The following is a 23,475-nucleotide window of genomic DNA, read 5'->3' on the forward strand; positions in this document are numbered from 1 at the left end:
TTAAAAACGTTCTTCCGTTTCTTTCTTCGAGACAAAATTTCATTGGAATTTCTACGAGTTTTTCTGCTAATTTTACAAGGCATTTTTGACTTTAATTAATTAAACTATACACACTGAGAAATATATAAACTGAGCACAACCACAACTTGTCCACGTGAAAGATCACTTCTAACTGAGTTCACATATTTTTAACCTAAAATTTCTCAACGTAAGTTTCAGGTATAAAGTAGATCTTTTGTATTATTATATTAGTGTCTCAAACACAATATAAATCGAAAACAAAAGGATAGAAGCTACCAGAAACAGCTGCTACTCCGGCTCGTGCTCCGTCTACTTTCGAACGCTCGGAGACGTTCTTACTAATACGCTCATATCTCTGAAACTAATTGTCGGATCGATTTGAAATTTTCAGAGAATATTCTTGAATATATGTACATTCAAAAAATTAAAAAAATCGATTTTTTGAAAATCACAAGTGGATATAATCCCTTAATTATTATTCCGAACCAATTTCCTTGCTCGCTTCGTATAAACTTTTGAATCTCTTCGGCCTCGACCCGCCGCCCAACGACGATCGAACGTGAACCACCGAACCGTGGAACGGAAGTTCCTGGCGCCCAACAATCTACGATCCAGGTAAGCCAAACTTTAGGTGGACCTCTTTGGCGCTGTCGACGCCAGTGCCGCGAAAAAGCCATCTTAATATATATATATATATATATATATATATATATATATATATATATATATATATATATATATATATATATATATACACTAGTCACAAAAATTAAGGGATATAAAAAAATTCCAAATTTTTGGTGATTTTCAGCGAGCTGTAACTCCGAGGAAAATGATCGCACAGAAAAAAAAAAAAAAAGCAAATTGTAGCTCCAAGTGTCTAGTTTTTAGATATGACCATGAAAATTTTTTGTCATCGTCAGGTCTGGAGAAATCCTAAGAAAACTACTGAAAAAAAATTTTTCGAAATTTTTTTTCGTCTTAAAAAAGGTCTACGGGCTTCAAAAAAATTTTTTCGATTGTTTCGTTTAAAAGCTCTTTTAGTAAATTTAATACCCTTTAATTTGACGTAATCAAAAAGCCTGTACGATAATTTGCCGCGGAGTTATCGTCAATCAAAGCAAAAAGTTTTTTTGACTTTGGAAATCAATAACTCTGGAAATAATGACCGTATAGGAAATCGAAGGAGGGTTTTGAAAACTACACAATATTCTCTATAAGAAAACGTAAACCGCTTTTGAAGAAAAAATTTTTTTGAATTGAAAACTCGGACTGAAAAAAGACAAAAATTCGCATAATTAAGGATATTTGGATAACTTGGTATAACTTTGGATAAAATGGATGAACGAAGGATATCGTTGGTAATTTTTAACTTCAAAGTGTCCCCTAAAATCCCTAAGAAATTCAAAGCGCTGCGATTTTTTGTTCATAGTGCCCAGAAGCTTCAAATTCTGTGTTTTCGCAAAAATCACCATTATGAGCAACTTTGTGATTTTTATTCATTTTTCCATTGAAAAAAATTTTTTTTTCCAAAATTCTTTATTTTTTCGATCAAAGAGATTGAGTTTTCAAGAAATTTGAAAAAAAAAAATTTCAATTTTTTCGAAAATTTTTTTCGAAATTTTCTCAATTTTTTTCGACTGTTGTTTTACCGCCGGCATAAGCGTTACCCAAAGCGTACCACGTGGAGGTTGCTCGGTCGGATTTACGCTTCTCACACACACACACGCGTGTGTGTGTGTGTGTGTGTGTCTTTGTCTGCGTGTTTGTCTGTTTGCAGCTGCTGAATGACCTCTGTACGCACGGCAGTAACTGCTCAGTACCGTGTATTGCCACCTCTGTTCCGAATCACAGCTCGTAAACGCTCTTGCATGTTGATGCATCGTCGAATATCACGTTGCGAAATTCCTTGCCAACAACGTAACAACGCTTGAGTCAACTGATGAAGATTGTGCAGTTGCGGATAGTCTCGCCGCAATCGACGCCCAAGCATGTCCCAAACATGCTCAATTGGGTTCAAATCAGGACTCATCGCTGGATGATTAAGCGTTGGTACGTTGTTGGCGCGGAGAAAAGTTCGCGTACGAACTGCAGTGTGAGGACGAGCATTATCCTGCATCAAAATGAACCGTCTTGCCCCCATGCGTGTGCGCATAGGCAGGACGTGTGGCTCCAGAATTTCGTCGACGTACCTATCGGCAGTCAACGTCCCACGAACGATGACCAACGGGGTTCTGGTATTGAAGGACACGCCTGCCCACACCATGACTGATCCACCATTGAAAGCTGTAACTGGTCTCGTAAAACCATCCCGATCTCGTTCTCCACGACGGCGCCAAACGAGAGATCGTCTATCGCTGCCATGAAGACAAAATCGAGATTCGTCAGTCCATAATACACTGGTCCACTGTCTACGACCCCAATGGTGATGATCATGAGCGTAGGCCAATCGGGCTCGGCGATGTCGTGGAGTGAGCATAGGCACGCGATTTGCGCGTCTAGCGCGTAGTCCTTGCTCTCGAAAGCGATTTCGAACCGTCGATGCCGATATGTGTTGTTGGGGAGGACGTTGTCGACGATTGCGAAATTGATGAGCGATCGTGTGGGCATGCGCAGTAGGGTTTCGACGAGCTTCTCGAATGATAGCTCAATCATCACGCTCGGTAGTGATTCGTAGTCTACCTTGACCCGGACGACGATCGTAACTTTGAGTCGCGTTAAATCGGGCATAGGCCCGACTGATAACGGACTGGCTCATTCCCATAGAAGCTGCTACTTCCACCTGACTGTAGTCCTCTTGAAGGAGGATAACAATGCGAGCCACATCTGTGGCAGCTAAATGTCGACGAGGCATATCAAAAGGTGCTTATCAAAGAAAAGCTTACATAAAATTCACTAAGGAATTTAGGCTAAAAAGAAAACGTAAAATTCAAGTTTTGTGTGAGGAAAAGCCGAACTCCGCGGGGGTATATCAATTTGTTTTTATTGAATTTTTAAAATGAGATTTAAAACTAAGGCAGTTGTAGCGGACAGAAAAAATTGAGTTAATTTTTTTGACAATAGTGAAGCATTCTGAAGACGAAAAAAAAAAAAAAAAAAAAAATTTTTGATAAAAAAATTTCGAAAAAATTTTCGAAAAAAATTGAAAATTTTTTTTTTTTTTTTTCAAATTTCTTGAAAAATCAATCTCGTTGATCGAAAAAATAAAGAATTTTGAAAAAAAAAATTTTTTTCAATGGAAAAATGAATAAAAATCACAAAGTTGCTCATAATGGTGAATTTTGCGAAAACACAGAATTTGAAGCTTCTGGGCACTATGAACAAAAAATCGCAGCGCTTTGAATTTCTTAGGGATTTTAGGGGACACTTTGAAGTTAAAAAATTACCAACGATATCCTTCGTTCATCCATTTTATCCAAAGTTATACCAAGTTATCCAAATATCCTTTAAATAACCTTAATTTTGCGAATTTTTGTCTTTTTTTCAGTCCGAGTTTTCAATTCAAAAAAAATTTTTTCTTCAAAAGCGGTTTACGTTTTCTTATAGAGAATATTGTGTAGTTTTCAAAACCCTCCTTCGATTTCCTATACGGTCATTATTTCCAGAGTTATTGATTTCCAAAGTCAAAAAAAACCTTTTTGCTTTGATTGACGATAACTCCGCGGCAAATTATCGTACAGGCTTTTTGATTACGTCAAATTAAAGGGTATTAAATTTACTAAAAGAGCTTTTAAACGAAACAATCGAAAAAATTTTTTTGAAGCCCGTAGACCTTTTTAAGACGAAAAAAATTTCGAAAAATTTTTTTCAGTAGTTTTCTTAGGATTTCTCCAGACCTGATGATGACAAAAAATTTTCATGGTCATATCTAAAAACTAGACCCTTGGAGCTACAATTTGCTTTTTTTTTTTTTCTGTGCGATCATTTTCCTCGGAGTAACAGCTCGCTGAAAATCACCAAAAAATTTGGAATTTTTTTTATATCCCTTAATTTTTGTGACTAGTGTATATATATATATATATATATATATATATATATATATATATATATATATATATATATATATATATTATAATGGCCGATTGGCTCGGGATATGTCGATGAGCCAACGGGTCCCAAGATAATTGACTTACCGGTTCGTCGGGCTGGAATATGGGCGCCAGGAACAGTATGGATGTTCCAATCCTCGATAGCTAAACTCTGTAAAACAACAGACGTCGTAATCGACTCAGGGTGGCGGGCTCCTAAGGAAATAATTGACGACAAAGTTCCGATACTTAACTTTCATTTATTTCACAATAACAATCGCTTCGGCGACTAGCCAATTCAAAGTAAATCAAGTAACAAAATAATCATCAAAAGTCTAATATTATTAATACCAAAAATAATACATTAAAAAAAAATAATAATCCAATTAATCGTTCCAATAATACTCAAATTAACAATCAATCTAAGCATTCAACTAATCCTCAAAATAATAATCACATTAATACTTCAAATAATACTCAATTTTATAATCAATCTGTTATATCCGGCATACCGTATATAATACAGGGCCTCCCATTCTCGCCGAAAAGTGGAGCGCTTGTGACCCAGATGTCGGAAAAATGGTCTAGAGCGCGGAAGAAGGCACTGAGTCGGAGAGAGAGGGCCGATGGCTAGTTCGGGACAGCTGAGGAGTAGGGCACGGAAGAAGGGACAAGGAGGGGAACAACGGCAGCTACCTACTCTTCGTCATTTATGTTCGCCTGATACTTCAACGGGCGTATTTTCTGTAGAAATTATTAATTAACATTGTAAATAATCCGTTTTTCTTTATTAAGTTGTTGTTTACGAGTGCAGTATTATTACCCTAATTATTAATTATGATAATTTACCAAAGATGCGTGAAAATATTATTTAGTTAAGTTAGATTGGATTATAAATATTCAAAACTATTTTTTTTTGTTGAGTTAATATCGTTTGGTTTAAAACAATTAATGTTTATTAGTTTAGTTACCAAGGAAGAATATCTAGACAGTTTAATTATTATTTTAGTTATAAAAGTATTATTTTGTTTACGACGACTGTGATTATATTTCTTTAGTTGAAATTTACTGAAAGGAAATTAATTTAATTATGTTGAAAACAAATTGTTGTAAATTTATAAAAGAAATTATTCTAAGTTCCAAGCCGATTTAGTATGGGAAAACGGCGAATGGATATAGAATGAAAGAAATGACGATTATTATTTAAAAGAAAAATATTTATAAAAGAAATTATTCTAAGTTCCAAGCCGATTTAGTATGGGAAAACGGCGAATGGATATAGAATGAAAGAAATGACGATTATTATTTAAAAGAAAAATATTTATAAACGAAATTATTCTAAGTCCCGAGTAAATTTTAGTATGAGAACGTATTCTGATGAATTTGTATGTAATCTGTTGATATTTGATTTTCAAAACTCAGAATTTGACGATACGAGTGGATATAGAATGAGGGAATTGCCAATTAAATTGCTAGTTTGTAAATAACGTGTAGAGGGCAAAAACGATTATTCTGGTTCGCTGTAAGTGACTTTTGGAAAAACTGATAAAAGCGAAAATTGGCGATCGGAAAGCAGAGTCTTGTGAAAGAGTGTTATTGAGGGAATACTCTTCTACCAATAACAGCTGGAGGGACATTACCTTGGTTCGTCTAGAACACTGGTAAGCACCTCTTGAACTCTCAACAAGATTTTGACTTCCCGGATTTTTGACCCTCTGTCAAAAATCCGGTAGGTAATCACAAGCCGTGTAGGTGGGAGCGGAGAGGACACTCTCCATCCGCTCTCGGGGTAGAGATTTAGGCCCAGGGGTGACGGCTAGTCTCCTGGGAAGTGGGTAACCAGCTTTTGAAATATTAGCTCGCGATTTTGACGCTCACGAGAATGAGAATGCGTGAGAGTTTGTTTGTACGGACCAGTTTTGATCAAGCCTTGATAGGCGTGCATTGACCGACGTCATTTTGTTGTATTATTGTCGTTAGATTTAGTCGTTGAAGTTTGATAACCAAAAATTGTACTACGATAGTTTGTATTTTTTATTGTAACCTTTTTCGCTAACCTATGGAATTGATTTTGATAATTAAACGAATATTTCGTTTCTCTATCATAACCTGTTGACATTTTGAGTTTATTTATTTAGACGTAGTTATTTATAGTTTTATTTATAAGTAACTGAGTTCTGTTGGTTTTATTTCGGATCGTGTATTGTTGTTTAACCCCCCTTTTACCCTGGACTCCGGCGAGCTTCAGATTCGAGCGAGGGGGCGTTTTGTGTCGCAGTATCGTACATAATTGTTCAGCGTTTATTCCTCAAAAGAATATACACTCAAAAATTACCCGTTACAAATTTATGGCGCTCGAACAGGGACCCGGTGATTTTGTTTCGTGGTAGCGGGAATTCTGGGTACTGCGAGTTCGTTTTAGTTAGTTTCTCCAATCTTCAGTTAGAATGAGTAAGAAAACGGGGACACAAACGTGGCTGTGGTCGCTCAGAAAAGAGGCGGTCATTAGCGAGCTAGAAAAATATCAGGTGGCAATCGAGCCAAAGGCGACGTTGCCAGAGTTAAGGTTTTTGTTATAAACGGCGCTTAACAAATCGCGAGCGGCGAACGCGGGTCGCGCGGGCCGATATGACCACCTGTTGATTGATCTCGACCGGTCCGAGGCGGAATTGGATAACCTGGAGAATCTGGATGACCTGCCCGAAGAAATAGACGAGCAGGAACCCGGGAATGAAGACGAGCAACCCTCAGGCGAGGACCTAGAAGACGAGAACACACCACCAGAGGCACAGACGGCCCGACAACGACGGGCACAGGAGAAAAGATTGCGAGCCGAGATCGAGGCGGAAGAACGCGAGCGGAGTGAGAGAGAAAGAGTAGAACGGGAGGAGCGAATCGCTCGCGAAGCCGAAAAGGAGCTACGCGAACGATTACGCCGGGAAATAAGGGCGCGACTGTTGCGCGAAAGGGAGGAGCAACGAGCCTACGAACTTCAGCTCGACGCAAACGAAGCGCGAATGAGGTACGAGGCAGAGCAGCAGAGTAAGGCCGAGCGAGAGGCACGCCATAACACTCATAGCAGCAACCATGACCGTGTTCCGCGCATGGAGAATGTGCGACGAGGAGGCGACGACGGAAACCGCCGGTCAGGACGCATAGTCGACCCCGTGAGTCCAGCCAGGGCAGGCACCACGTTCTCGGGAACCCCCAGACACGACCCACATTTTCACCCGACGTTTGGGGAGGATACCGCTGAACTCCGCAGGAGGGATCTGGTGCGGAAGTGGAACGTCGTGTTCAAAGGGGAACATGACGTTCAAGACTTCTTGGAACGGCTAGAAGAAATGGCAGACAGTTATGGTTTCGAGATGGACCACCTGCTGCCATGCATCCCGATATTGTTGCGCGAAAAGGCCCTCCTCTGGTATCGCAACAACAAGAGAGACTGGGTCTCTTGGGAAGATTTTGAGTCGGACCTGAAATCTTTTTATCTGCCTCCGGGCCTCGAACTTGAGCTGGAGGAGCAGGTCCGGAACAGCGTCCAGGGAGAAACCGAGTCGGCGGCGGAATACGCAACAAGACTGCAAACCTTGATGCGAAGACATGGCCAGATATCAAACTCGGCCCGTCTTACCCAACTATATCAGAACATGAGACCGGAATACCGACGTTACATGAAGCGCACAGAGTTCGCTGACGTTTCAGGACTTTTACGGCTTGCAAGAGAGTACGAGCAACTCGTTGCTCAAGAGAAACCCCCCGCGGTCAAAGAGGTCAGGCAAGCATCCCGGAAAACGGAGCCTTCGTTCAATCGAAAGCCCACGAAACCGGTCGAACCGGCACCAATAGAGATTTTCGAGTATAACTGGCGTGATTGTTGCTGGCGATGCCGCCAAAAGGGGCACACCAGAGAACAATGTACGAATCGGGCGGTAAAGTTTTGTATGAGATGCGGAAAAATGAACGTGTATTCGCGCGAATGCTGCCCCTACCAGGGAAACGCCGCGAGGACCGGTACGCGCTCCCAAAACCGGCCCGTGAACCCACAGGGAGCATCGCTGCAGGGACAGAACGCTGCGCCGACCAATCCAGAGCCTCGACCGGGCACTTCCAGCCAACCGCACTGAAGCCTGGTGAGAAACGACCCTTCGCCGAAATTGGACTCGGTGACATAAAAATCCAGGCATTAATGGATACTGGTGCAACCGCGTCCATTGTTTCCCAACGAGTCTGGGACTTTATCCGCGAAAATGGATTACACACTAAACATAACCCCACTCCGATACGGGGCTCGACATTAGGGAATCAAGTGATTCTATCATCTGGTACAGTTTGGGTCAATGTCCAGGAAAATAATCACTCGTACGAACTACCATTTCACGTCATGCCAACCTATACAAACGATATGCTTTTAGGCGTTGACAACCTGGCGATATTAAGTTATCAATTGCAACGCAAGGCAGAATCTTTTAATGCGTTGGATACTGAATACGATTTGGAGACTGCTCGACAAGAGATAAAGACCTGGCTCAAACTAGACGAAGAAATAGTTGGCCCTACCCGGTGTGCGACGCATAAAATTAAAATTAAACCCGGAACCGAACCCGTAAAGGCGCGTTACTTTCCGAAGAACCCGAAAATGCAACAAATTATGAACAACGAAGTTGACAAAATGCTGAAAGACGGAATCATTGAACCATCAAACAGCCCGTGGAATTCTCTGTCGTGTTGGTCAAGAAAAAGGACCGGAAATATCGGTTTTGTGTAGATTTCCGGAAAGTAAACGACGTCTCAGAGAAAGATGCCTTTCCCATACCACATGTGAACGCATCATTGGACAAACTGAGGAAAGCTAAATTCATTAGCACGATTGATCTGAAAAGTGGATACTGGCAGATACCACTAGAAGAAGAAAGCAAACCGTTGACTGCTTTCACGATTCCTGGACGTGGACTGTTTCAATTCTGAGTAATGCCCTTTGGTCTACATTCAGCGCCTGCGACGTTCCAGCGCGTAATGTACGAAGTTGTAGGCGCGAATCTTGAAACACACGTAGTAGTGTACCTGGACGACATAATCGTGGTTAGCGAACCCCTTGTTGAACACATGACAATCTTGAAAAAGGTCATGACTCGACTTCGCGCAGCGAACCTGAAATTGAATCCAGAGAAATCGCATTTCTTGAAGGAAAGTACGGTGTATTTAGGTCACGTCATCGACGAGCAGGGAATTCGAACGGACCCAGATAAGGTTCGAGCAATCACCGAGATTGCGCCTCCGCAGAATATCAAAGAACTACGACAGTTCCTAGGTATGATTTCTTGGTACCGCCGTTTTATTCCAAATTGTGCTGATTTGACCAAACCGTTGTCCTCTCTTCTTCAAAAGAAGAAGCTGGAGATGGGAAACTCCCGAACAGACCGCGTTCGATACGCTGAAAAACCACCTGAAATCGGATCCACTACTGGTCCCACCGGATTTTTCGAAACGATTCGTGCTACAGACGGATGCGAGCGACGTCGGGATAGGCGCTGTGTTGACGCAGGAACATGACGGCGCAGAAAAAGTCGTCGCGTATGCGAGCAGGGGACTGAATAAAGCCGAACGGAACTACAGTGTGACCGAGAAGAAATGCCTCGCAGTGGTCTGGGCAATCCAGAAGCTGAGACCATACCTCGAGGAATATGAGTTCACAGTTATCACTGACCACCAGTCACTGAAATGGCTCCGGTCGATAGATAGTCCAAGCGGACGCGTAGCTCGATGGAATTTGTATTTACAACAGTATAATTTCGACGTCGTGTACCGGAAAGGGAAGTGGAATAAGGTCGCGGACGCTTTATCACGAAGCACCCCAAAAAATTTCACCGAGAAAGATCCTCACGAGCCAGGAACTGATTTAATACTAGAAGCTTTAGAGCTTGGGGACACCTGGTATGAACGAATCGTCAGAGGAGTCGAAAATGACCCCCAGCGTTATCCCGAGTACTGCCTGAAGCAAGGCCTATTATACCGACATCACTATCATAGTTTGGACTACACTGATCGAGGCGACGTCTGGAAATTATGTGTTCCGGTTGCAGGAGTCAGTAAAGTTCTGCAGGAAAATCATGACGTTCCTTCAGCCGGACATTTAGGCATTGCTAAGACGATTGCTCGCTTTTCGAGCCAATATTATTGGCCACGTATGAGGGCCGAGATCACGTCCTATGTGCGCCAGTGCGGGACATGTCAGGCATTCAAAGCCTCACAACAACCCCCGTCGGCCCCAATGGGAACAATCCGTGCCCTGAAACCCTGGTCAGTCGAATCTGCAGACGTAATAGGCCCCAAACCACGGTCGTCGCGAGGGATGAGCTATCTGGTAGTCTTCCAAGATAAGTTCTCCAAGTGGATAGAAATCCAACCGCTACGACGTCAAACTGCCTCTGCGATTGCGACTGCTTTCAAAGAAAGAGTCTTGCTGCGTTTCGGTAGGGTAGACACAGTGATCACCGACAATGGTACCCCTTTTGTAAGCAAGGAGTTCACCTCCTTATTGCGACAATTCGGGATAAATCACGTACGAACCCCACCATATTCGCCTCAATGTAATCCAGTCGAGAGAACGAATCGAGTTATAGGAACAATGATTGCCCAATTCGTAGGGACAAATCAACGAAACTGGGACAAACAAGTTCCAGAATACACTTTCGCCTATAACACTGCGAAGCATGACGCGACAGAGTTTTCCCCGGCGTATCTAAAATATGGCCGCGAAATCCTACCTCCTTTGTCAATAAAAGCACGAGCCAACCGAGGGAAAGACGAGGCTTATGATCCGCATCGGGCAGCCAAGACCTTGGAAGACACCATCGAGTTGGTCAAGGTTAACCTAGCCCAAGCCTATGGGAAACAAGCCAAGTATTATAATCACAAGCGTGGTTCCTGGCAACCAGCTCTTGAAGACCTGGTCAGCAAGAGGGAACACCATCTGTCATCGGCGATTGACCACTTTTCGGCTAAACTTGCGGAGAAGTACGCGACGAGTTTTACAATAACTAAGATCGTCGGTCCTTCCGTATACGAGGTTAGCAAAGAGGGTAAAACGTTCACTGCGCACATAAAAGACTTGAAACCGTTCCATGAGGGAAATCCCCCGGAACCTGATCATGAAAAACCTGAACGCGAACAAATTGACCGCGAATACCACTATCCGGAGGTAGATGAAACCTTGGGACCGCGTCGTGTAACCCGAGCTATGACCAAAAAGGCAAAATTAGTCTCTGCCACCGGAGAACCAGGTTGAAAGCGGAACGCCAAGTAAACTGTTAGAGTCAAGCTACATTTTTTCTTTTTGACGTATTTAGACTGGGTTTAGTTTTGAAAATTCTGTTAAAAATCGTATATCCTAGTAGTCAATCACGTAATCGAAATGTCTATACAGGTTTAAGAGTCAAAATCATGTCAAAAGAAATACAAAGTTTTGTTTTTTTTATGAAGCGAAAGGGTAGTCAAAACTGGTCACGGTAGCGTAATAGAATTTGTTTAATTAACATTATAATTTAGAAACCAATTTAGAATGGACGGCCAATTTACCAAAGAGGAGGAAATATGGCTACTCGAGGAGATGCTGAGGAGGCCGTTGGACGTTGTTCTCACCCCCCTGCCAAAAACTGCAAGACCAGTAAACCCCATCCCCAAAAACGTCACCGTACCAGAGCCCTACGACCCAGCCAATCCAGGTTTTGTGAAACCTGATCGCCGTCCAGCCACACCGACCACCCCTGGGACCACCGCAGTCAGCACTTAACCAAAAGGAATCAGCCATGGACTATTCAAGCGCAAGAGGCCAAGAATACGGATCAGGCCAGCCACGAACGATTTGGTAAATCTGACCAGGAAGCTAGAAACAAGAACAAAGAGGCTGGAGGAGCTCTTCGGACCCAGCCCCACACGGGAAATCTTTCCAAGGAAGAATCCAGGCATCGAAGACGGAAACCACAACGCAACAACCAACCCGGGCCCAGGCCTCAAGCGCAGTCCCCAGTTGATCGCTGCGCTACAGATGACGAAACCTGTGGATGCCGTCGTTCCTACTGCTGAACTTGATGTGCCGATGGAAGTCGACGAACTTGCCTAACCCACCACTGAGGATCCTGTTGTCGCCGAGCCGATCGCTGAAAGCGCCATTGAACCAGTGGAACCTGTGAAGAAAAGGGAAAGTGTTAACCGTTCGGGCCCATGCCATCAGCACAGTCCCCAACGGAAAGGTCCGAGAATCCGGGAAACCACTGCTTTTACGAATAACGTTCGCTGGGTAATACCACGAAAACCGGTCGAGACGAGGTCTGAACCAGAAGCCCGCTGGGTGATGCCGGAATACCCAGAACTGGAGGACTATCCAGAGTCCTTTACAGACAAACCTGGAGACCTGTTCACCAGCACGCTGAACACTCTGACACCGATGCAGAAACTGAAAGAGTCCTTGGCTTGTTTGGAAACTCTACAGAGTCGCCCTTTCTTGCCAGGACAAAAAGGCAAGCGCTCTTTCAGCGCCTACGACAAGCAAGGACGCATCTGGAAAGTCACCCAGACGAGAAACCAGCGGAAGCCAACACTGAGATTAACCCAGCAGCGGCTAGAAGATCTGGTGAGCAAATTCACCTAAAGAAAAGTGGCAAACAAAGTTCACCACTTTTCTTTCCAAGGAAAGAGGGGTGTGACCCAGATGTCGGAAAAAGGGTCTAGAGCGCGGAAGAAGGGACTGAGTCGGAGAGAGAGGGCCGATGGCTAGTACGGGACAGCTGAGGAGTAGGGCACGGAAGAAGGGACAAGGAGGGGAACAACGGCAGCTACCTACTCTTCGTCATTTATGTTCGCCTGATACTTCAACGGGCGTATTTTCTGTAGAAATTATTAATTAACATTGTAAATAATCCGTTTTTCTTTATTAAGTTGTTGTTTACGTGTGCAGTATTATTACCCTAATTATTAATTATGATAATTTACCAAAGATGCGTGAAAATATTATTTAGTTAAGTTAGATTGGATTATAAATATTCAAAACTATTTTTTTTTGTTGAGTTAATATCGTTTTGTTTAAAACAATTAATGTTTAATAGTTTAGTTACCAAGGAAGAATATCTAGACAGTTTAATTATTATTTTAGTTATAAAAGTATTATTTTGTTTACGACGACTGTGATTATATTTCTTTAGTTGAAATTTACTGAAAGGAAATTAATTTAATTATGTTGAAAACAAATTGTTGTAAATTTATAAAAGAAATTATTCTAAGTTCCAAGCCGATTTAGTATGGGAAAACGGCGAATGGATATAGAATGAAAGAAATGACGATTATTATTTAAAAGAAAAATATTTATAAACGAAATTATTCTAAGTCCCGAGTAAATTTTAGTATGAGAACGTATTCTGATGAATTTGTATGTAATCTGTTGATATTTGATTTTCAAAACTCAGAATTTGACGATACGAGTGGATATAGAATGAGGGAATTGCCAATTAAATTGCTAGTTTGTAAATAACGTGTAGAGGGCAAAAACGATTATTCTGGTTCGCTGTAAGTGACTTTTGGAAAAACTGATAAAAGCGAAAATTGGCGATCGGAAAGCAGAGTCTTGTGAAAGAGTGTTATTGAGGGAATACTCTTCTACCAATAACAGCTGGAGGGACATTACCTTGGTTCGTCTAGAACACTGGTAAGCACCTCTTGAACTCTCAACAAGATTTTGACTTCCCCGGATTTTTGACCCTCTGTCAAAAATCCGGTAGGTAATCACAAGCCGTGTAGGTGGGAGCGGAGAGGACACTCTCCATCCGCTCTCGGGGTAGAGATTTAGGCCCAGGGGTGACGGCTAGTCTCCTGGGAAGTGGGTAACCAGCTTTTGAAATATTAGCTCGCGATTTTGACGCTCACGAGAATGAGAATGCGTGAGAGTTTGTTTGTACGGACCAGTTTTGATCAAGCCTTGATAGGCGTGCATTGACCGACGTCATTTTGTTGTATTATTGTCGTTAGATTTAGTCGTTGAAGTTTGATAACCAAAAATTGTACTACGATAGTTTGTATTTTTTATTGTAACCTTTTTCGCTAACCTATTGAATTGATTTTGATAATTAAACGAATATTTCGTTTCTCTATCATAACCTGTTGACATTTTGAGTTTATTTATTTAGACGTAGTTATTTATAGTTTTATTTATAAGTAACTGAGTTCTGTTGGTTTTATTTCGGATCGTGTATTGTTGTTTAACCCTTCTTTTACCCTGGACTCCGGCGAGCTTCAGATTCGAGCGAGGGGGCGTTTTGTGTCGCAGTATCGTACATAATTGTTCAGCGTTTATTCCTCAAAAGAATAAACACTCAAAAATTACCCGTTACACGCTTGCATATTTAGGGAACCACAACCAGGACTGCGCGACAACTCACTCGTGGCTGAAGAATACACATTATCGCGCATCGTCACCTTATCAAAAGAACCAATTGTTTAATTAGTAGCCCCTCTTTCAATTCGCGACCGAGGTGATAAAAACCGCGAACACCATAATTCACGAGCTTATTTTACAAGGTAACAGTTCTGCCTTAAAGCCCGGGTGAGTCCTATACCCCGACACGTATAGGCAGACTTCAATTATTAAATTAATTAGTCATCCTTTACCTAATTATTCATTTCGATTTCCTTAACGGTATTTCTGAGTTCTGTGATAGTGATTCTTCGAGCCACGATTAGTTTTGACGATAATCGAGATTCCCGCAGTTTCAGTGACCTGGTACCCCTCTCAAATTATTTTCTTCGTCTGTAAATTTATAATCGGCGAACTTTTGTTTGCCGGAGTTGTTACTCCGGTTATGAACTCATTAACTTCCAATCCTTGTTCTATATTGTTAATAGTTAATAAGTGAACAGTGTAAGTTAAGACGTGTTTGCCCATAGGGCCAGTTAAACAGAATATATAAACTAAAACCCTGAATCGAAGTGTATCATCATTCCTAAATTAAGAACCTTCAACCTTCAACCTTCGATCTCCAGTCAGCAGAAGGAAGAGAGAAACCAAGCAGCGGAACTCAAAGGTACAAAATCCAATCAAAGACCGAATCATCGTTGGAATTAACATTCGCAATAGTAAGTGGAGGATATTATCACTATTTCCGAGGTCGATTGTCTATTCCAAGGGGCCCTCTCCGGGGTTTTCACCTTCGCGATCCCATAAATTAAAAACCTAACGATCCTTTCGTTAGGGAAATTCATCTGTTATCCGAACCTCCGATAGTCCAGCTACCAAATTCTAAGATTATATTTTTCGGACATAACAAATCTAAGTATTCAAATAATCCTCAAAATAATAATCACGTTAATAATTCAAGTGATACTCAAAATAATAATCAAGTTGATAATTCAAATAATACTCAAAATAATAATCAAGTTAATAATTCAAATAATATTCAACAATAATCAAGTTAAATATTCAAATAACACTCAAATCGATGCACATTAGTACGGGACTAACACCAAAATACCAACGGTGCACGAAATGGTGTGTCATTCAACGGATAATATAGTAGTCAGCAAACTGAGGCTAACAGAGCTGCTGATAATTGATCGATCAGACCGCGGATCGATGTTCAGTTACCGGAGCTCTGAATTATCTAGCCTTAAACAGTGGTCGGTAACTGCGTTACCCTCACTCCCGACGGAACTACCGAAGCTCGAATATAGGCGGCGCCTCGCTCGCGGTATCCAATGGCGGAAGTAAACAGTCAATATCAACAATAATAACAATGATACAACAGAAAATTTTGATCGAGCCCCAATGGCGTCGACCACTCAGGAAGTTTTGGCGGGAAGGTACCCAGGGGATACCTCGTGGAACTTAACCAAAAAAAATGACCTCAATGGCCGGATTATTGAATTAAAAAAAAATAAGATAACAATAATGTAACTACCAGTTCCACGAGCTATCGCACGAACAACAAAAGCCACTTACGTTGCAGATCGGTGGTCCGTGGACGGCGTCGGCGGGTGCTGAGCGGATGGCGGCGATGACAGCTCTTCCCCAGGTTGATCCGGGCCAAACTCTCACCAGGAACAACAGAAACGTCGGCACGGCGTTAACCAAACTTGGCACTAGTAATAAGCGGCGGAACTGACGGTCGGGATGAATTAATTTATTAATTAATCGCGAAGTACAAAAACAACAAAATAACGAGGTGTATGCTACCAAGCGATTTCGTCGAATACCAATTCTCCGTCGTTCTTCCTTCTTCTTATCCGTAGCCGCTGGCTGGCTACGGAGTTTGCCAGCAGGCCGGTAGCTGGCGCTGTTGCCGTTTTGATCTTCTCAAATTGATGGTGGACAATGATATCGACGCGCCGTCTAGGGGCTCTTTCTTAAGCTTGTCCAAATGTCTGAGTGGTACTGATTGATGACAATTGGCAGCAGTCTCGTGTGTTCAACGTGTCTCAAATTTGGAGCAGCGGTTTAATGAGGAATTGATGTTTGGCTATTCTCTGGGTTCGCTGGTCGTCGTGGAATCCGGCGTTGTTTTGCGAAGTTGACTCGTCGTTAGTAAGTGGCTTTTATCGGGGCACTTACCAAATGCTTAATACTAACTTAATTCTAGCTTAATTCTAACAAGATAATAGTAATTTCAAATAATTATCGGCGTCGCGCTTTCGAGCTGCGGGATTCGCCATACTCGCCTGGTAGTCTCTAGATGGCGACTGGATCGCGGCGAATAATGATAAATCTGAAATTAATACGAAGTAACCAAAAAAAAAATAATTAAGTAGAGCTGTGCTCGGGACTGCGGGTCTGTAAAGGCCCCACGTCACAATATATATATATATATATATATATATATATATATATTGTGACGTGGGGCCTTGTCAGGCCCGCCGTCATGGGCACAGTCTGCTCGATTATTGATATTTTTTTTTTTTGGGTTGCTCCTCGCTACTTTCAGATATAGCTTATTCGCCGCGATCCAGTCGCCCTCTAGAGGCTACCAGGCGAGTACGGCGAATCCCGCAGCTCGAAGCGCGACGCCATAATAATTTGAGATTGAGATTATTTTGTTCGAATAAGTTAGAAATAAGTTAGTATTAAGTGATTGGTAAGTGCCCCGATAAAAGCCACTTATTAACGACGATTCAACTGCTAAACAACGCCGGATTCCACGCCGACAGGACTCAGGGAAAGCCAAACATCAACCCCACATCAAACCGTTGCTGCAAATGAGAATTGAGAGACTTTGAACACGGTACCGTTACGAATTGTCATCAGTTATGCATCACTCGAACTTTTGGATAAGCTTCTGGGAGAACCACCAGTCGGCGCGTCGATTTAATGTTCCACCGTCAATTTGAGCAGTTCAAAACGGTAGTAACGCCATCTACCGGCCTGCAGGTCAACTCCGTAGCCAACCAAAGTCGACGGATAAGAAGAAGGGAAGACGAGAAAAACTCCTTCTTCGACGTAACCGCCTGGTAGTGATCACCTCGTGCCTTTTTCGTTTTTGGTTATTTTTCTAATTTTGATTATTTTGTGTTTTTTTAATTATTGCGAACTCTGCAAGTTCAATAAAAGACGTTATATCAGATAAATTCACCGAAGTCACTCGAGCTAATTGGAGCCAACGCCGTGTCCAGGGCAGGGTTTGGTGGGAATTTTGGCCAGGATCAACCCGGGAAGAGCTGCATCGCCGTCATCCCCTCAACCCGCTGAGGTCATTAAGCCGACATCGGCCAGCAACGTAAGTGGCTTTTGTCATTAGGGATAACTCGTGGAAACGATACCTTAATTCTCATTGAGTTTATTGTTTTGGTTGTTTGGTATTAATTTAATCTTCGGCGTTGGAAGCCAGTGTTGAGGTGTTCGAATTCCACGAGATATCTCCGGGGTACCTTCCTTATCAAATTCCTACCAGTAAAAATTTGTAATTGTTGAAGTGCTTGTGAACTACGTCATTATAGACCTCGAGCGAGGCGCCGCCTGCCTTCGAGCTTCGGTAGTCCGTCGGGATCACTGTAGCACAGTTACCGACTGCAACGCGGCTAGGTAACGCAGAGCTCCGGTAATTGAGCATCGATTCGCGATCTGATCGATCAATTATCCGCCGCTCAATAAGCATCAATTTAATGACTACGAATACCCGCTGAATGATATGCCGATGTTTGTCTTTAGTTACGTACGAATACGCATCGATTTGACGATTAGTTAAAATTTAACTTGGTTATTGCTGCCTATTATTTTGAATTATTATTTTGATTGTAATTTTAAGTAAGAGTTGGCGATTTAACGCGATCATTGACTGAAATTATTTGAATTATGACTGATCATAAATTTAGCATATTAAGTAAATACTGAACTTGATTATTAATTGGGTATTAATTAAATAGTTAACTAATAATTATGCGAAATTTATGTGAATTATTAACTTTGGGATTAATTGAAGTTATTTAAATTCAATTTAATAATAGTTAATTAATCATTACTCGAGAATTTTGTGAATTATTAACTTTGGGATTAATTGAATTTATTTAAATTTAATTTAATAATAGTTAATTAATAATTACTCGAGAATTTTGTGACTTATTAACTTAGTGATTAATTGAAGTCTAATTGGAAAAGTAGTTAAAGTATTTACTTGATGATTATTTTTTTTTCTCTCTTCTGTGATTATTTAAACAAATCACATGATTGTATTTAACTATTGTTTGAAGTGGCTTGCTTAAGAGATTTTTGAGATTATTGAGACAAGCCGCGATTATTATTTGGATATTGTCTTGAAAAATTTGGCATTATTAATTTTGATTATTGAAACAACTAGCGTGATTATTATTTGAATATTGGTTACAAAAAAAAAATTGATTATTTTCTTTTGATGTTATTTAAGTAATTACTGTGATTGCGAGTATAGTATTGTTTGAAACCTACTTGACTATTATATTGGTAGTTTTTTTTTATTAATGAGATTACTAGTATACCATTGTTTTGATAACTGCCGGAATATTCTTTGACATTGTCGGAATTGCGAACTGGATTATTAACTGAGTATTAATGAATACTTAATCGGATTATAGTCGAAAAATTATGTGAATCAATTATCTCGCCGACCGATCATATTTGCTGTCTTGAATAAATTGTTATTTTTATTGGAATCTCTTGTTACTTATTTCCTTAGGAACCCGCCACCCTGAGTGTAGTAAAATAGTGTTACGTTGTTCCCGAATTAGTGGGATAGGATTGGAACATCCTCGAACTGTTCCTGGCGCCCAATAACCGATCACGACGAACCGATACGCCAATTATTTTGGACCCGTTGGCTCAGCGACGAGGACTGGGCCACTGGCCATCATAAATTTTGGCGCCCAACGTGGGGCTTCCAAGAGGAAGTTCGACTCGAGAAATTTCAGACAATTGCTAACGAGTAGGCTAATCAGAGTAGAAAAGTGAGTTCAGGTTGCGTCGACCACCCAGTTAGATAGTGAGGTTCGAAATCCGCGAAAATGGTGGTAAATCACTCCCCGAAGAAGACAGATACGCCTGTTGAGGGCGCTGGTGGTGCCGGGACGTCCGCCACCAGCAATCCGAGAGAAGTCGAGTTCGTCACGCCGCGCGGACGGTCACCAACAGGTACACCGGGGGTCACGCCACCAGGTTCGCCGACTAACAGCCGTGGGAGGGGCACCCTGCAGTCACCAACGGCGCTCGAACGAGCAGCCGCGTGGAGAGAACGGCTGGAGGCGGAGCAACGATGCCTAGAGGAGGCCGAAACCGCCGCGGAGCGTGAGAGACAACGCCTCGCGGAAGTCGAACGCCAAACCGAGACGGAACGCCAACGATTGAATGGCGAGTTCGCCGAATTCGAGGAATATACCCGTCAGCTGACGCCACCAGGGACTATGGTAACGATCGACCAGGCTGGGGATACCCATCCGACCCAAACGTTGTGGGAAGGATTATATGGAATCTCAACGACGCAATTGAGGGAAATGCTCGTAACCTTGAATGCCAACCCCCTGGGGCCATACGAAGTAATTATGGATCGCCTGCGCCGAGCAATTCAACGGAATGTAGACCCGTTCGTGGAATGGACTGAAGTTGATCAGCCTACGCCACGCATTATTGGCGCGGAGATCCCAGGCACCAGCCGGGGCAGAGGACTGGGGTTACCCCAGGACATTACGACGACGACCGCTACGACGACTACCACGACAACCACCCGAGCGATGAGGGGGTTAACGATTGATACGACCCCAACTGACACGAGGGCATATTTCGCGACGAGTACACGACCCAGGGCGTCAACAGGGATATTGACGACGCCAACAAGCCGTATAAGTCGCGCCGATCCGCAAGTAGGATTGTTACGTACCGGGCCACACGTACAATTGCCACCGATGGCCAATTCGACGGTAGGCCCACACCACGGCATGGCGCTCGACCACAGTCGCCTCGACGGGGCCGACCACGCGAACCAGGTGGGTCACGGAGGAGCTCACTACCAACCTGCCATGTGGGAACGCGTCAAGAAATGGGACTTGAAGTTTTCAGGACTGGAAGACCAGAGCCTGGAAACCTTCTTACGACGCTTAGGAGAGTTCCAAACGACGTGCGGGCTAAATGATGCAGATGCTCTGGCGATCATGCCACTGGTACTCACAGGCCTGGCTAAGACCTGGTGGATGTACCGTGGTGACCACATCAGGACATGCAGCGAGTTACGCGCAGGTCTACGCAAACGGTTTGGTGAACCAGATATCGCGCACCGAATCCTCAGCGAAGTCCTAACAAGGACCCAGGGACCATTGGAAGGAGGATTGGACTATCTGGATGCGTTGCTGGCAATGTGGAAATTGGTCGACACACCGTTGCCAACCAGAATCCAGCTGGACATGGCGTTTAGCAATCTGCGCTCGGAATATCACGCTACGATAAAACGTACCGACTTTACGACGTTTGACGAGTTGTACGACTTGGTACAACGTTTCGACCAACCGAGACGCCGGTTACAGCCACGTAACCCAGTCACGCCGAATGAGAGCATACTGCCGGACATGGCGTATGTACCAGACCGATATACAAGGAGATCGTCGAAGCCGACGAAAATTCAGGTCGCGGCGATTCACGATAAGTCTGCCTGCCCGCAAACTCCGAAATCACCAAAGTCGCCGAAATCCGGGCGACGACGTGACCGACGTGGCGGTTCGCCTGAGGCCAACCACCAGGTACAATCTTTGTCGACGGTGACAACTAACAGTGTCGCCGCGCTGAACCCTATGAAGTCGCCATTTATACCACGAGACCAACCATCGGTACAACATGGGCAACTAGGGCCGCCACGAGCTCAACGACTCAGTGCCCGACCGTTCACCATTGCACTGGAATTACGAGGCGTATGCTTTAACTGTAAGCAACCCGGCCACATCCGCAGCCAGTGTTCCGCGCCGATCCGAGTGGGCTATTGCTGGACCTGTGGTTCCGAGGGGAATCTGACGCCAGGTTGTCCAGGTTGCGCGCAGTGGAACCAACGACGTAACCAACAGCCGGGAAATGCGTCCAGGGGACAGCAGTAAGCGGTCCGACGCTGTTCTCCGCAAGTACACGGATCGATGTGCCGGTTAAGGAGGTGGTCGCCATGGCTACGTTGCCTCCACCGGTAATACTCGATGAAGAACCCCGAACCGACCCGAAACTGACCTCGAACTCGACCGATCAACGAACTGAGTGCGTATTTCGACCGACTGAATCTATCCCGGACATTTTCGATATCGATGTAAGCGCTTGCAACCCCGTTGACTTGAAATCCGACTCACGCGCCGTACCTGAACCGTATGTACACCGCCCCGCCGTCGAAAGGACGATACCCGATGACTCGCGCGAGAAATGCAGTAAGTGCGCGACGACCGACCAGCTGCGGTGCTGTCGGACGTGTGAGTTCGCATGGTACTGCTCGGAGGCCCATCAACGCGACGATTGGCCGCTACATCGCCAAATTTGCGCTTCGCCGGATGAGCGAGCAAAAATTTTCCGTGACGTAGCAAATGAAGTCTGCCCGACAGCCATAATTGGACCAGATCGCCGTCCGTATATCGACGTGAAAATAGGAGGCCGTGCAATCAAGGCGTTATTAGACACCGGATCCTCTGTGACGTGTATACGAGAGGTCGATGAACGTGATTGGGTCTATGGACTAGGAGCCAAGATACGACCGACTAACCGACAGACAGCTACCGTGGCTGACGGCTCGCTGCTGGTGATTCATGCTGTGATCACATTACCACTGGAAATCGCGACGGAACTACGACCCGTGGAAGTCCGAGTGATTCCACAACTGAAGTACGAATTGATCTTGGGCATGGACGCCATTCGCATCTTTGGGATTTGCTACGACGGAAGCACCGACGACTGGTGCATACGCCCCACAGACGAGATTTATGACTGGAAATCGAAGTCCTTTGTTGAGAAGCAGGAGATCGCCGCCATTATGGAGATAACGCCCGATCAGCAGTCTGCACTAGACGAATTGCTGGCTCAGAGGTTACCTGAGGTACAATATACCGGCGAGACGACCTTCACGAGTCTCCTGACGCATGTAATTGACGTGCAAGGGAATGAGCCAATCCGCCAGCGCAACTACCCGACCTCACCGATTATCGAGTCGGAAATGTGCCGCCAGGTTGATGAATTAGTGGCAGCAGGCATTATTGAGCCGTCAACGAGCGCCTGGTGTAACCCAGTAATCATGGTGAAAAAGGCGACGGGCGAGTACCGAATGTGCCTTGATTTCCGACGTTTGAACGCGATCTCAAAGCCATGTGCATATCCATTACCACTGATGACATGGATCCTGGACCAATTGAGTGGTGCGAAGTTCATCTCGAAAATCGACTTGAAGCACGCCTATCACCAAGTGAAGCTAGACCCCGCGAGCCGCGAATATACTGCTTTCAGTGTACCTGGGCGGGGCATGTTTCAGTATGTAGGAATGTCGTTTGGCCTAGCAGGCGCGCCACCGCATTTCCAACGCCTAATCGACGAAATGCTGAAGAATCGTCGCGGGTTAAAAGTATTTGGATACCTAGACGACCTCATCATTGTCACGGAGACGTTTGAGGAGCATTTGACAGCTCTAGCCGAGGTTTTCGACGCTCTGAAGTCGGCAAATCTAAAAATCAATGTCAAAAAGTGTGAGTTTTGTACCAATGAAGTACAGTATCTAGGATACCGCGTGAACGAGCAGGGTCTGCTCGTCGATCCGGAGCGAGTCAAGCCGATGTTGGAGTTTCCTCGCCCGAAAAATATGAAACAAGTACGAAGATTTCTAGGAATGGCGTCGTGGTACCGACGTTTCATCCCTGACTTCGCTACGATCGCGGAGCCGCTGACGAGGCTGACGAGCAAAAAGGTTCGCTGGACCTG

The sequence above is a fragment of the Cotesia typhae genome, unplaced genomic scaffold (assembly GCF_013202065.1).
Source record: "Cotesia typhae breed Kobodo isofemale line unplaced genomic scaffold, CoteBio_Ctyphae scaffold_121, whole genome shotgun sequence".
Classification (NCBI taxonomy): domain Eukaryota; kingdom Metazoa; phylum Arthropoda; class Insecta; order Hymenoptera; family Braconidae; genus Cotesia; species Cotesia typhae.